The 11,119-nt window shown below is 37.2% G+C and overlaps 1 pseudogene; it reads left to right on the forward strand.

Annotated features, from left to right (window-relative positions):
- Positions 1-7,286: 7,286 nt before the first annotated feature.
- LOC106350030 lies at positions 7,287-8,015 on the forward strand (annotated as a pseudogene).
- The last annotated feature ends 3,104 nt before the right edge of the window (positions 8,016-11,119 follow it).

Raw genomic sequence — 11,119 nt, forward strand, 5'->3', positions numbered from 1 at the left:
AAAGCAATGGACAAGTTCCCGTTCCGATATTCAGATTATCTTCAGAAAAAAAGTCGGTGTTGTTCAACTGGGTGGCATCAGAAGTGAAGTTCCCCGATGGGTATGTTTCGAATCTCTCTAGATGTGTTGAAAAGGGTCAAAAGTTCTCCGGGATGAAGAGTCATGATTGTCATGTATTTATGCAACGACTACTGCCCTTTGCATTTGCGGAGCTACTTCCAACAAACGTACATGAAGCACTTGCAGGTACGTAGTGTATTATATCACAATAATTTACAAAATAATATATGACTAACAATGTGTTTAATTTTTTTTGAATATAAAAGGCATTGGAGCATTTTTCAGGGATCTGAGCACACGCACTCTTAAAGAAGAAGTTGTGGAACAGCTTCAGGAGAACATTCCCATCTTATTGTGCAACTTGGAGAAGATATTTCCTCCCGGATTTTTTGACGTCATGGAGCATCTAGCTGTCCACCTCCCATATGAGGCATTGCTTCGTGGACCTGTACATTACGGATGGATGTATCAGTATGAGCGAGCCATGAAATATTTGAAGGGAAAAGCAAAGAACCTCGCCAAAGTTGAAGGTTCTATAATTGCTGGAAGTTTGACGGAAGAAGTTTCTCACTTCACATCGTACTACTTTGCGTCAAAAGTACGTACACGGAGAAGAGCTCCAAGAAGATATGATGATGGTGGTGTTGCGCCAACATATGCAGTTGCTGGTGTTCCAGACATCTTTAGCCAGATTGGGCGACTCGGTGGGAAGTCTAAAGAGGTTTGGTGGTCGAGTGAACAAGACGCTCATAGTGCACACACCTATATTCTACTCAATTGCGAAGATCCATTGATGCGTTATTTTGAAAGGTAACATATATTGACACTTCGAAACACATATAAGTATAATTAATTGTATAATTGCGAGAGATTCATTCCTATAAAATGTGATTTTACAGCCTATTTGTTTCTCAAGTCGAAGAAACATTTCCTGGTATATCCACAAGTGACGTAGACAAAAGGAAAGATCAACACTTCATTAAGTGGTTGCGGAATCAGGTATTAACTAAAACTTTTTTTTCATACATTATCTGTATTTCATTAACATTCTCTTTATTTTTGCAGGTTGATTATGACGACGACGATGCAGATTATCCTAAGTGGTTACACGAAGTAATTCAATCTCCACTTGTAAAGGTCACCACATCACAGATGTATTTCACACGAGGCTATACTTTTCATACATATGACTATGGTAGACAGCGGGCGACCAGTAACTATGGAATATGTGTGAAAGGGGAAACAGATTTCTACGGGATCTTGACGGAGATTATTGAAGTCGAATTTCCAGGGATACTGAAGCTGAAATGCGTCCTCTTCAAATGTGAATGGTTCGACCCCGTCGTCAACAGAGGTGTTCGGTCTAACAAATTCGGTGTAGTTGATGTCAACGGTGGACGAAGGTACAACAAATTCGAGCCTTTCATCTTAGCTTCACAAGCAGACCAAGTTAGCTTCCTTCCATACCCTCGGATGAGAGATTCAGGTATAAATTGGTTAGCAGTAATCAAAGTTACACCTCGAGGACGAATCATCAGTGGAGAAGAACCACCATTGCAAGAAGAACAGATAAATGAAGTTGAGGAACCTGAACAAGAAATTGATGACATCCTTCTCATTGATCCGCATAATCACGAGTACGAAGATCTTACCGATGATGCCACAGACGAAGCTGTTGAAGACGAGTTTAATGAAAATGATGATGTTTCTAGTGATGACGAGAATGTCGATGTATCCGATTGATGTATTTGTTTTATGAATAAGATGAGGGAGTTTGTTTTATGAATAAGATAATGTGGGGTTTGTTTTATGAATAAGGTAATGTGGGAGTTTGTTTTATGAATAAGCAAATGTGGGAATTGTGGTTTGGAATGGAAATAAAGATGGGGTTTGGAATATATGAAGTAGAAAATAAGGAATATGGGGTTTGGGGTTTCGGGTTTCGGGTTTTGGATTCTAGGGATTTAAACATAACAGTCGTTAATTCCACGTAAGCTTAAATCGTCGTAAAGTCCTCGTATTCCAACGAGTAAATAACGACGAAGGACTCGTTAATTCCACGTAGGACTAAATCGTCGTAAATACCACGTAGGATGAATTCGTCGTAAAAACCACGTAGGATGAAATCGTCGTAAATATAACGTAACAAAACGAGGAAATAACGACGAAACCTAAAAATAAATATGGGGTTTGGAATATATGAAGTAGAAAATAAGGAATATGGGATTTGGGGTTTGGGGTTTCAGGTTTCGGGTTTCGGGTTTGGGGTTTGGGGTTTTGGGTTTTGGGGTTTCGGGTTTTGGATTTCGGGTTTCGGGTTTCGGGTTTTTGGTTTCTGGTTTGGGGTTTCGGGTTTAGGGGTTCAGGGTTTGGGGTTTCGGGTTTTGGATTTCGAGTTTCGGGTTTCGGGTTTCGGGTTTCGGGTTTTGGGTTTGGGGTTCTAGGGATTTAACCATAACACTCGTTAAAAATAACGACGAAACTTAAAATTAAATATGGGGTTTGGAATATATGAAGTAGAAAATTAAAGATGGGGGTTTGGGTTTTGGGTTTCGGGTTTGGGGGTTGGGGTTTGGGGTTTCGGGTATGGGGTTTCGGGTTTCGGGTTTGGGTTTCGGGTTTCGGGTTTCGGGTTTCGGATTCTAGGGATTTAAACATAACACTCGTTAATTCCACGTAAGCACAAATCGTCGTAAAGTCCTCGTAGGATGAAATCGTCGTAACTACCACGTAAAATGATTTAAACAAAACACTCGTTAATTCCACGTAAGCACAAATCATCGTAAAGACCACGTAAACGGATTTATACATAAACCCGTTAATTCCACGTAAGTACAAATCGTCGTAAATATCTCGTAGTGTACAAACTTGAAAAAAAAAGGAAAAGGAGAGAAATACCAGATTAACATGTGGCAAGACTTCCAGCAATTATAATACGTAAGTCTCGCCCACATGAATTCTAATATCTTCTCCTTTTCCTATTTTTTTCAAATATTTATAATTTGAATAGGATTTTTTTGAGGATTGTGATTTGAGATAAGGTGTGATTTGGGAGTTTGTGTGTGGTTTGAGAGTGAGAGTTGTGGGTATATTTATAGGAAAGCAAGCCTCGTTAATTCCTCGTAAGGTAAATCGTCGTTAATACCTCGTATAAAAAAACACGGGCCTTTGTGATTCCTCGCAATTTCCTCGTAAAAAAAAAGACGGGCCTTTGTAACTGCTCGCTATTTCGTCGTAAACTTACGAGGAATTTGCGGCGATATGTAATCTTATATATACACCCGAGCGCTCACTCTTTCTTTCCTCTCTACTTCCTCTCCATTTCGTAGCAATGGTAAGCCTCTCTGATTCCTCTCTAATTTGGTTAGTTTAGGATAGATTAGGTGGTTAGTATAGGGAATTTAGATAGGTTTGCGGATTTTATGTTATTTAGTGTTGATTAGATGGATAATGTTGGGAAATATATTGTTGATGTTAATTTTAAAAATTTCATTTTTTCCCAGGTTCGAAAAGGAAGACTTACTGCCCATTACAGAGAGATCTTCGGTGAGCCGGGTAGTCGTTTAGACACGGCCTCTTCTTCCGCTCCCAGTTCTTCGGGCCAGGAGACTGTCCCCGAGACTCAGTACACTCAGAGAGTCTCTGGGTCTACTTCTTCTAGTGCACCATCGGCTCCTCATGTGCCTCCTCCGATGCCTCCTCCTGTGCCTCCTCCGATGGCACCTCCGATGGTCGCCGATATTCATCCTGATCTGATGGTGCCTCCGAGTGCTCCTTACTCGCAGTACACTGTAGAGGACATTCTCAGTCTGCCAGGCAGAGAAGGTTTACCAGTCATCGACCCAGACCGACCGGACGGAACGTTGTGGTATGTTGCATTAATTTTTTTTAATTCGTTTAAATTTCTTTTATAACATTAAAAATAATTTATATTTTAAATTTGTATTTTCCAGGTGGGGGGTTGACGGATGTCTTGCATCGGACGTAACCGACACGATCAAGGGTTACTTCTCCATGGCACATCCAAACTGGAGTAAGACGCCTCACTACGTCAGAAAGACGTGGTTCAAAATTTACGCTGTAAGTTTCTATTAATTAATTATATATATTTTATTTTTTCATGATTTATATATATACTTTCTAAAAAACTAATTGTTAATTTATTTTTCCAACAGCAAAAATATAATTGGGCCTTGGGGATCACTGAGAGGGTGAGGAAGAAGTTTAACGCGAAAGCGAAAGTTCGCTTGTTGGACACGGTCTCCAACTGGAAGGGTGACTGGATCGTGAAGGGGTATGAGCGTGGCAAACCCGCTGAGCTCACCACGGATGTGTGGGATGGCCTCATCCGTTATTGGCGCCTTCCTGATTCCATTAGAATCGCCCAGGCTTGCTCTAACTCCCGTAACACGGTCGATGAGCACGGGAACGGGCCGATGCTTCACACTACGGGCCAAAAACCCCACGCCGGTGTCCGTTTGGAAATGGTAATTAAATATTTTATTAAATAATTTTTTTAATACATATATTAATTTATTCTAACTTTCTTAACTGTTTTTTAGGCCAAAGAGACGGGACATCTCCCGTCTCTTATGGAACTTTACGAGAGGACCCACAAGAACAAGGCGGGCGTATTTGTAGATGGCAAGTCCGAGCAAATCTACAACGACGTAGTTGCTCGGGTTGAAGACCGCCAGACTCAGCTGACCCAGCAGTCTACCGACGGATTACCCGTCACCTTATCCACACTTGAAGTGGATAAGATTTACGAGGAGGTAAATTTTCAAAAAAATTAATTTTTAATTATTCATTTAATTTAACTTTAAATTTTTACTTACAATATTTATTTTTTGTTTTTAAGGTTGTCCCTAAAAAAAAGGGACGGACGTTGGGTATTGGTTCCGTCAACGATGTTCCGAGAGCGACATCGTCTTATGGTCAGCGACGGGATGATGAAGTCACGGAGCTGCGTAGAGAGTCCGCTCAGCTGCGTAACGAGTTGACCGCGACAAAATCTCGTATGGGTGGAGTCGAGGGCTTCTTGGACGTTATTGCGGCCACAAATCCGGAATGGGAGTCCATGTTGAGGAACATGCGACAACAACATCCCATTCAAGGCGAGTCATCCGACGTACATAACGAGGCGGATGTTACGAGGAGGAGTGATGAATTCTACCGGGCGATGAACGACCCTTAGTTTTTTTTTTGGTTGTTGTATTATATAAATTCAAAACTTATTTATATATAAAATATTTTCATATTGATTTATTTTTATTTTGAATTTTAATTTATTATTAAATTAAATAATTTTAATTATTTTTTAATTATATTTTTAAATTCTGTAAAATAATAAAAACGAAGTAAATTCGTAGCCAATGTACGACCTCTTTACGTGGAAACCTTACGAGGAAATGACGAGAAACATTTAACGAGTATTTTACGAGGAATCATTTACGAGGAAATAACGAGGAAAAGTTTACGACCATTTTACGAGGAAATCATTTTGTGGTTGTTACGTGTATTTTGCGAGGAAACTCTTTCAAGGTATTTACGTGTAGGTTACGAGGAACTATTTTCGAGGTATTTACGAGGTATTATAGCGACGTCCTTACGTGGAATATTGACGTGGTCTTTACGACGAATCGTCCTACTTCGTCTTTACGACGAAATATATTCCTCGCTAAGTTACGACGAATTAGCGAGGAAATATGTGTTACGACAGACGTGTAACGAGCAAACGCGTTTCCTCGCTAATTCGACGTAAAGCCTCTTTTACGACGAATTAGCGAGGAAAACCGCCCTCGTTAAGATTATGTTTTCTTGTAGTGGACCATTTTTAAGAAATTTGATTAAAAGTATTTTAATAAGACTAATAATATATATAATCTTTCAACTACTTTAATTATAATATCTTTTGATATTTTTTCATTTAAAATATAAATAAATATATATATATATATATATTAAAATTTCGAAAATATCTGTTTAAAAAGATTTTAATAAGATCTTAATTTTCAAAAATTATAAGTAAATATTTTCACTAATTTTTTAATTAGTTTTGAAATATTATTATACTTTAATATTCAATTATCATTTATAAAATGAAAAATAAATATTATGTCATATTTTATATATTATATAATTACAATCAATCATATTAAACAAAAATTATTACGTTGATCTAGATCTTTTAAAAATATCTTAAGTTAAGTTTCAAAAAGTTTATGTATATATTTTCACTAATTTCGTAATTAGCAATGAACTATTATTATGCATTAGTATATATTCAGTTATTATTTATACAATTAAAAATAAAAATTATATCCTACTTTTAGCTATTTTAAAATCATAATCAATCATGTTAAAATAATATTATTATATTTGAACTAAATATGATAAAATTATATTAAATTGATAAATTTTATTTTCATAAATATAAAATATTTATGTTAAAAAATATAATATGATGACAGAACGGCTTAACATTAGCAGACTATATAATACACATATAAAATTTAAAATATCTTAGATTTTTGTATATACAATAATGTATAATGTAAAATGAATAAACGTACACAAATATTGTTAAAAAAATCTAGTTTTGAAGAGCGGGTAAAATTTTAACATAAATTAAATACTAAATAATTTTCAAATATGTTTTTTTCATGCACATATTAATTTGTTTAATAACTAAATGCAAATACAATAAGATAAATATATAATAATAAGCGAAAAATACATGTGATGGTTTTAAATAATTGATTATTTACAACATATAAACTATAAATTATTGTATTTGAAATAGTTATACAAACATTTAAATATATGATTAAAATTAAAAATGTGCCACTAATGATCTAATAAATATATATGTATATAAAATTGAAAATAACATCCGTGTAGTTACGCGGATTATGATATAATTAGATATTACGTGTATAATTTTTACTGAATAGCATGTTGCATATCTAGTCTCTAGAAGGTACTAAGATATTCTATACTTGCATAATTTGTTTGGATTTTGAATCAAATCTTTATAAAAGAGAATGAAAATATATCATAAGAACGATATGCACTTATCAGTGTCATAATGATTTTTTAGATAAGAAGTTATCTACAATTGTATATATATTGACCTTATCAAAGAAGTTATCTACACATATATAACTAATAATATACAGGCATTTCTCTCTCTATCTCTATCTCTCTCTCCCTGCGTTTACAACATGGAAGCGTTAATTCCCAAACCCACCTTTCCATGGGGTAAGCTCAAACCAAGCGAGGATGTGCAGCGTGTCTTATTTGTAGCCTTGGGCTCCATCGTTTTCTTCTTTGGTATTATCATGTTAGCACACTATAAACACGACAAACTTCATGCCCCGGATATTATAATACCTTCTATGGATTTCACGGTGCTCAATATGACCGAGCCTCCTAGTGTAAAATGGGATTTATTGATCAGGATCTATCCAAAACTTCCTGGTAACTTATGAGTGTCTCGAAGGTGATTTTAAGGTTTTCATAGTGTACGAAGGTGTAACCATTGCTACTTCATCGATAGAGATCAGGTTACAACTCTGAATACTACAGTCTATTTTTATTGTGTTTTATGTCTCGGAAAACTAATTGAGTTAAACTCTTTTGTGAGTGATCAGTTACACTCGCATTACACCGTCGCGGCCTAAGCTGCTTACAGCTTCGTTGACTGCTTCCTTGGGAGATATGGACGGTGCGATTGTGGAAAATATTCTGGATGATATTAAGGAAAAAGGTGAAATGCGGTTTGGATCGCGGCTGCTTCTACCGGAATGCAGATCTGAGACGAGTGGTAAGATGAACTATGCATGTGATGAAGCCACGTTACGGTTCGAGCCTGGCTCTCAGAGGAGTGCAACTTTGTTTGGAAACCAACCTAACTGTCACTATTTTCCTTAAGTAGTTTTTTTTTTTTTTTTTTTTTTTTGAAAGAATTTTAAATTTATTCAAATAAAAAAAACCTTTGTACAGAGTGTTTTTATTGCCTCATTTTTACAAGTAGAAAATTCCTAAGAACATACTACTATACTTTATCCTCTTCCAAACCAAGCCTCCATAGTCTTCTCATGTTTTCCTCCATCTCTTCTTCTAATTGATGAGATTTTGTTTCTGATTAGCTTATCAATCCTAGCTATCAGACAGGACGCAGGCAGTGAAGGTTCCCCTGCTCTTCTAACATTTCTCTCATGCCAAATTGCATAGGCCACAGCTTGAAAGCAATATCTCAGTAGCATAGTCATTATCCTCCCCTGTATACTATTTGCTACCACTTGAAATACATCCAACCATTTATAACATCTCCTTCTTCCCATCATTTCTTTAATCGTCCCCTGCCATACTTCTTTTGAATATGAGCATTCAAAGAATAAATGATCTCTGCTCTCCTCCATCGTTTTACACAGCAAACAAGTAGAGTCTGCCTGTGGATTCCATCTTTGAATCCTGTCTCCTGTCGCCAATCTGTTAAGAGTGGCCAACCAAATAATAAAAGAGAACTTTGGAGTAGCTTCCGAAAACCAAACTCCCTTGGACCATGAAACTTTAGGAGACTGTACCCGAACAAGATTCCATGTTTGCAAAGTGAGGAAACCTTCTCTAAACTCTCCATTCTCCCTCTTCCAAAGACAAATATCATCATTGCTATTAAGACCTCTATTTTTTAGAGCCAGAACTTCCTGCTCTATCAACCTCAGAATATTTACTCTATGTCTTCTAGCTCTATACATCTGAATAGCTCCTTCTACTGTAGTATTAAGAGGAATACCCAGATCCATACTACCTCTTTCCCCTGTTAACTCTATTAGATTTCCCAAGGGCGACCAGTTATCATACCAGAATGAAGTACTAGATCCGCTATTTACCTCCATTTTCGTTAACTGCATTGCCAAAGGCCTAAGATGTAATAGTTTTTTCCACATCCAAGACCCTAGACTGCTCTTCACCTTCACACTCCAGAATGACCCTTTTCGAATAAGATACTTCCAAATCCATTTAACCCACAAAGAAGATCGCGCTGATAGAATCCTCCAAATCAGTTTAAAGCAAGCTACTCTGTTTGCAACACTTAGGTTTTTTAGACCTAGACCACCTTCATCCTTCGGTTTGCAAACATCTACCCACGCTACCTTTGCTTTCTGTGTGAAAAGGATCGGTCCTGACCAAAGGAAAGCTGCACAGATACTGTTTATTTCTTCAATACACTTGTTTGGCAATCTGTAAGCCGACATCCAAAAGTTTGTTATACTATAACACAGACCCTATAAGCTGAAGCCTCCCCGCAAAAGTTAAGTGTCTCGCAGTCCAAGAAGTGATCCGACTTCTTATTCTTGCAATGAGAGGGCTATAATCTTGCGCATTCATCTTTTTTGTAAGCAGAGGAAGACCTAGATACCTGACCGGTAATGCACCAGATTCAAAAAGGGAACTGCTCCAATATTTCTTCACTCTCTTCAGTATTAACCCCAGCCAGATAAAGCGTTGATTTCTCAAGGCTTATGTTGAGACCCGGGAGCTTTGCGAACTCCTTAAAAACTGCAAGAATCCCTTCTATAGATCCTTTCTTTCAATCTGAGAAGACCAACACATCATCAGCAAAACATATATGAGTTAAACTCAGCTCCTTGCAATAAGGGTGATATCCAATTCTCCTCTCAGTGGCTGCTTTATCCAATAATTTTGATAGTACTTGCATACATATCACAAACAAATAAGGAGACAGAGAACATCCTTGGCGCAAACCTCTCTTGCTATTAAAATAGCCTGCTAATTCTCCATTCACCTGTATAGAGAATGAAACTAACTCTATACACTTCTTTATCCATATAATAAACTTCTCAGGGAAATTAAGAGCTTCAAGCACTGTCAACAAGAAAGACCATTGGACCGAATCAAAGGCTTTTGAAACATCTATCTTTACTGCACATCTCGCTGACACTTATTCCTTGTGATAACTCTTCACTAGTTCAGATGCAAGCAGCACGTTCTCCATAAGTAATCTATCTTTCACAAAAGCCGATTGGTTTAAAGAGATAAACAGAGGAAGCAACCCTTTCATGCGATTAGCTAACAGCTTTGATATTACCTTGTATATTACGTTGCAGCACGAGATTGGTCGGTAATCCTTCATAAAGATAGCATCATTCTTCTTAGGTATCAGCGCCAAAATTGTTGAGTTGATTCCCTTTGGCAGAAAACCCTTATCAAAAAAAGATTGTATTGCAGTGACAAAATCCCTCCCTATGACTGTCCAAGATGCTTTAAAAAATTCACTTGTGTACCCATCTGGCCCTGGAGATTTGTCAGAAGCCATTGAGAAAACCACCTTCCTCACTTCCTCTGCTGTGACTACTCTCATTAAATTGCTTCTATCCTCTTCCGAACATTCATAGTTGAGAAGTGTTTTAAGCTCCTCTTTTCTAGCTCCACCATACTCATCAGGGACGTGAGTTAGGAAGTTGAAAAAATGCTCTACTGCTTCTTTTTTTATCTCTTCTTGGTTATCTGCAACTGTTCCATCCACTCTCTTGATCTCTCTAATAGAATTCCGAATCTCCCTCACTTTAGCAGCTCTATGATAGCTCTTGTTATTCCCATCTCCTACATCCAACCAATGAATTTTTGCCATTTGACTCATTACTCTTTCCTCCAGGTTTGAAAGGAAAATCCATCTTCTATATGAGACAGAATCAGCTTCAATATTTATCTGAGTGGGATCTTCAAGAGTCTTCATTTGATCCCCACACAGTGTCTTATACGCCTCCCTTGTCTTTTTTACAATATGTCCCACCTGATCTCTACTTAACTGCTTCAGCTTCAGCTTCAGAGCTTTAAGTTTCTTAGACAATCTGAATAGAGCAGATGTCGAATTAAATAGGGGCTCTGTTTCTGACCAGAACTCTTTCACCATTGAGAGAAAACCCGACAAATCCACTAGAGCATTAACAAACTTGAAAGGCTTCCTTGGTTTCATAACTTATTTTTTAATAACAATCCTACATCTCTGATGATCCGAACATCCCCCAGC

Source organism: Brassica napus, chromosome C6, assembly GCF_020379485.1.
Source record: "Brassica napus cultivar Da-Ae chromosome C6, Da-Ae, whole genome shotgun sequence".
NCBI classification, from domain to species: Eukaryota; Viridiplantae; Streptophyta; class Magnoliopsida; order Brassicales; family Brassicaceae; genus Brassica; species Brassica napus.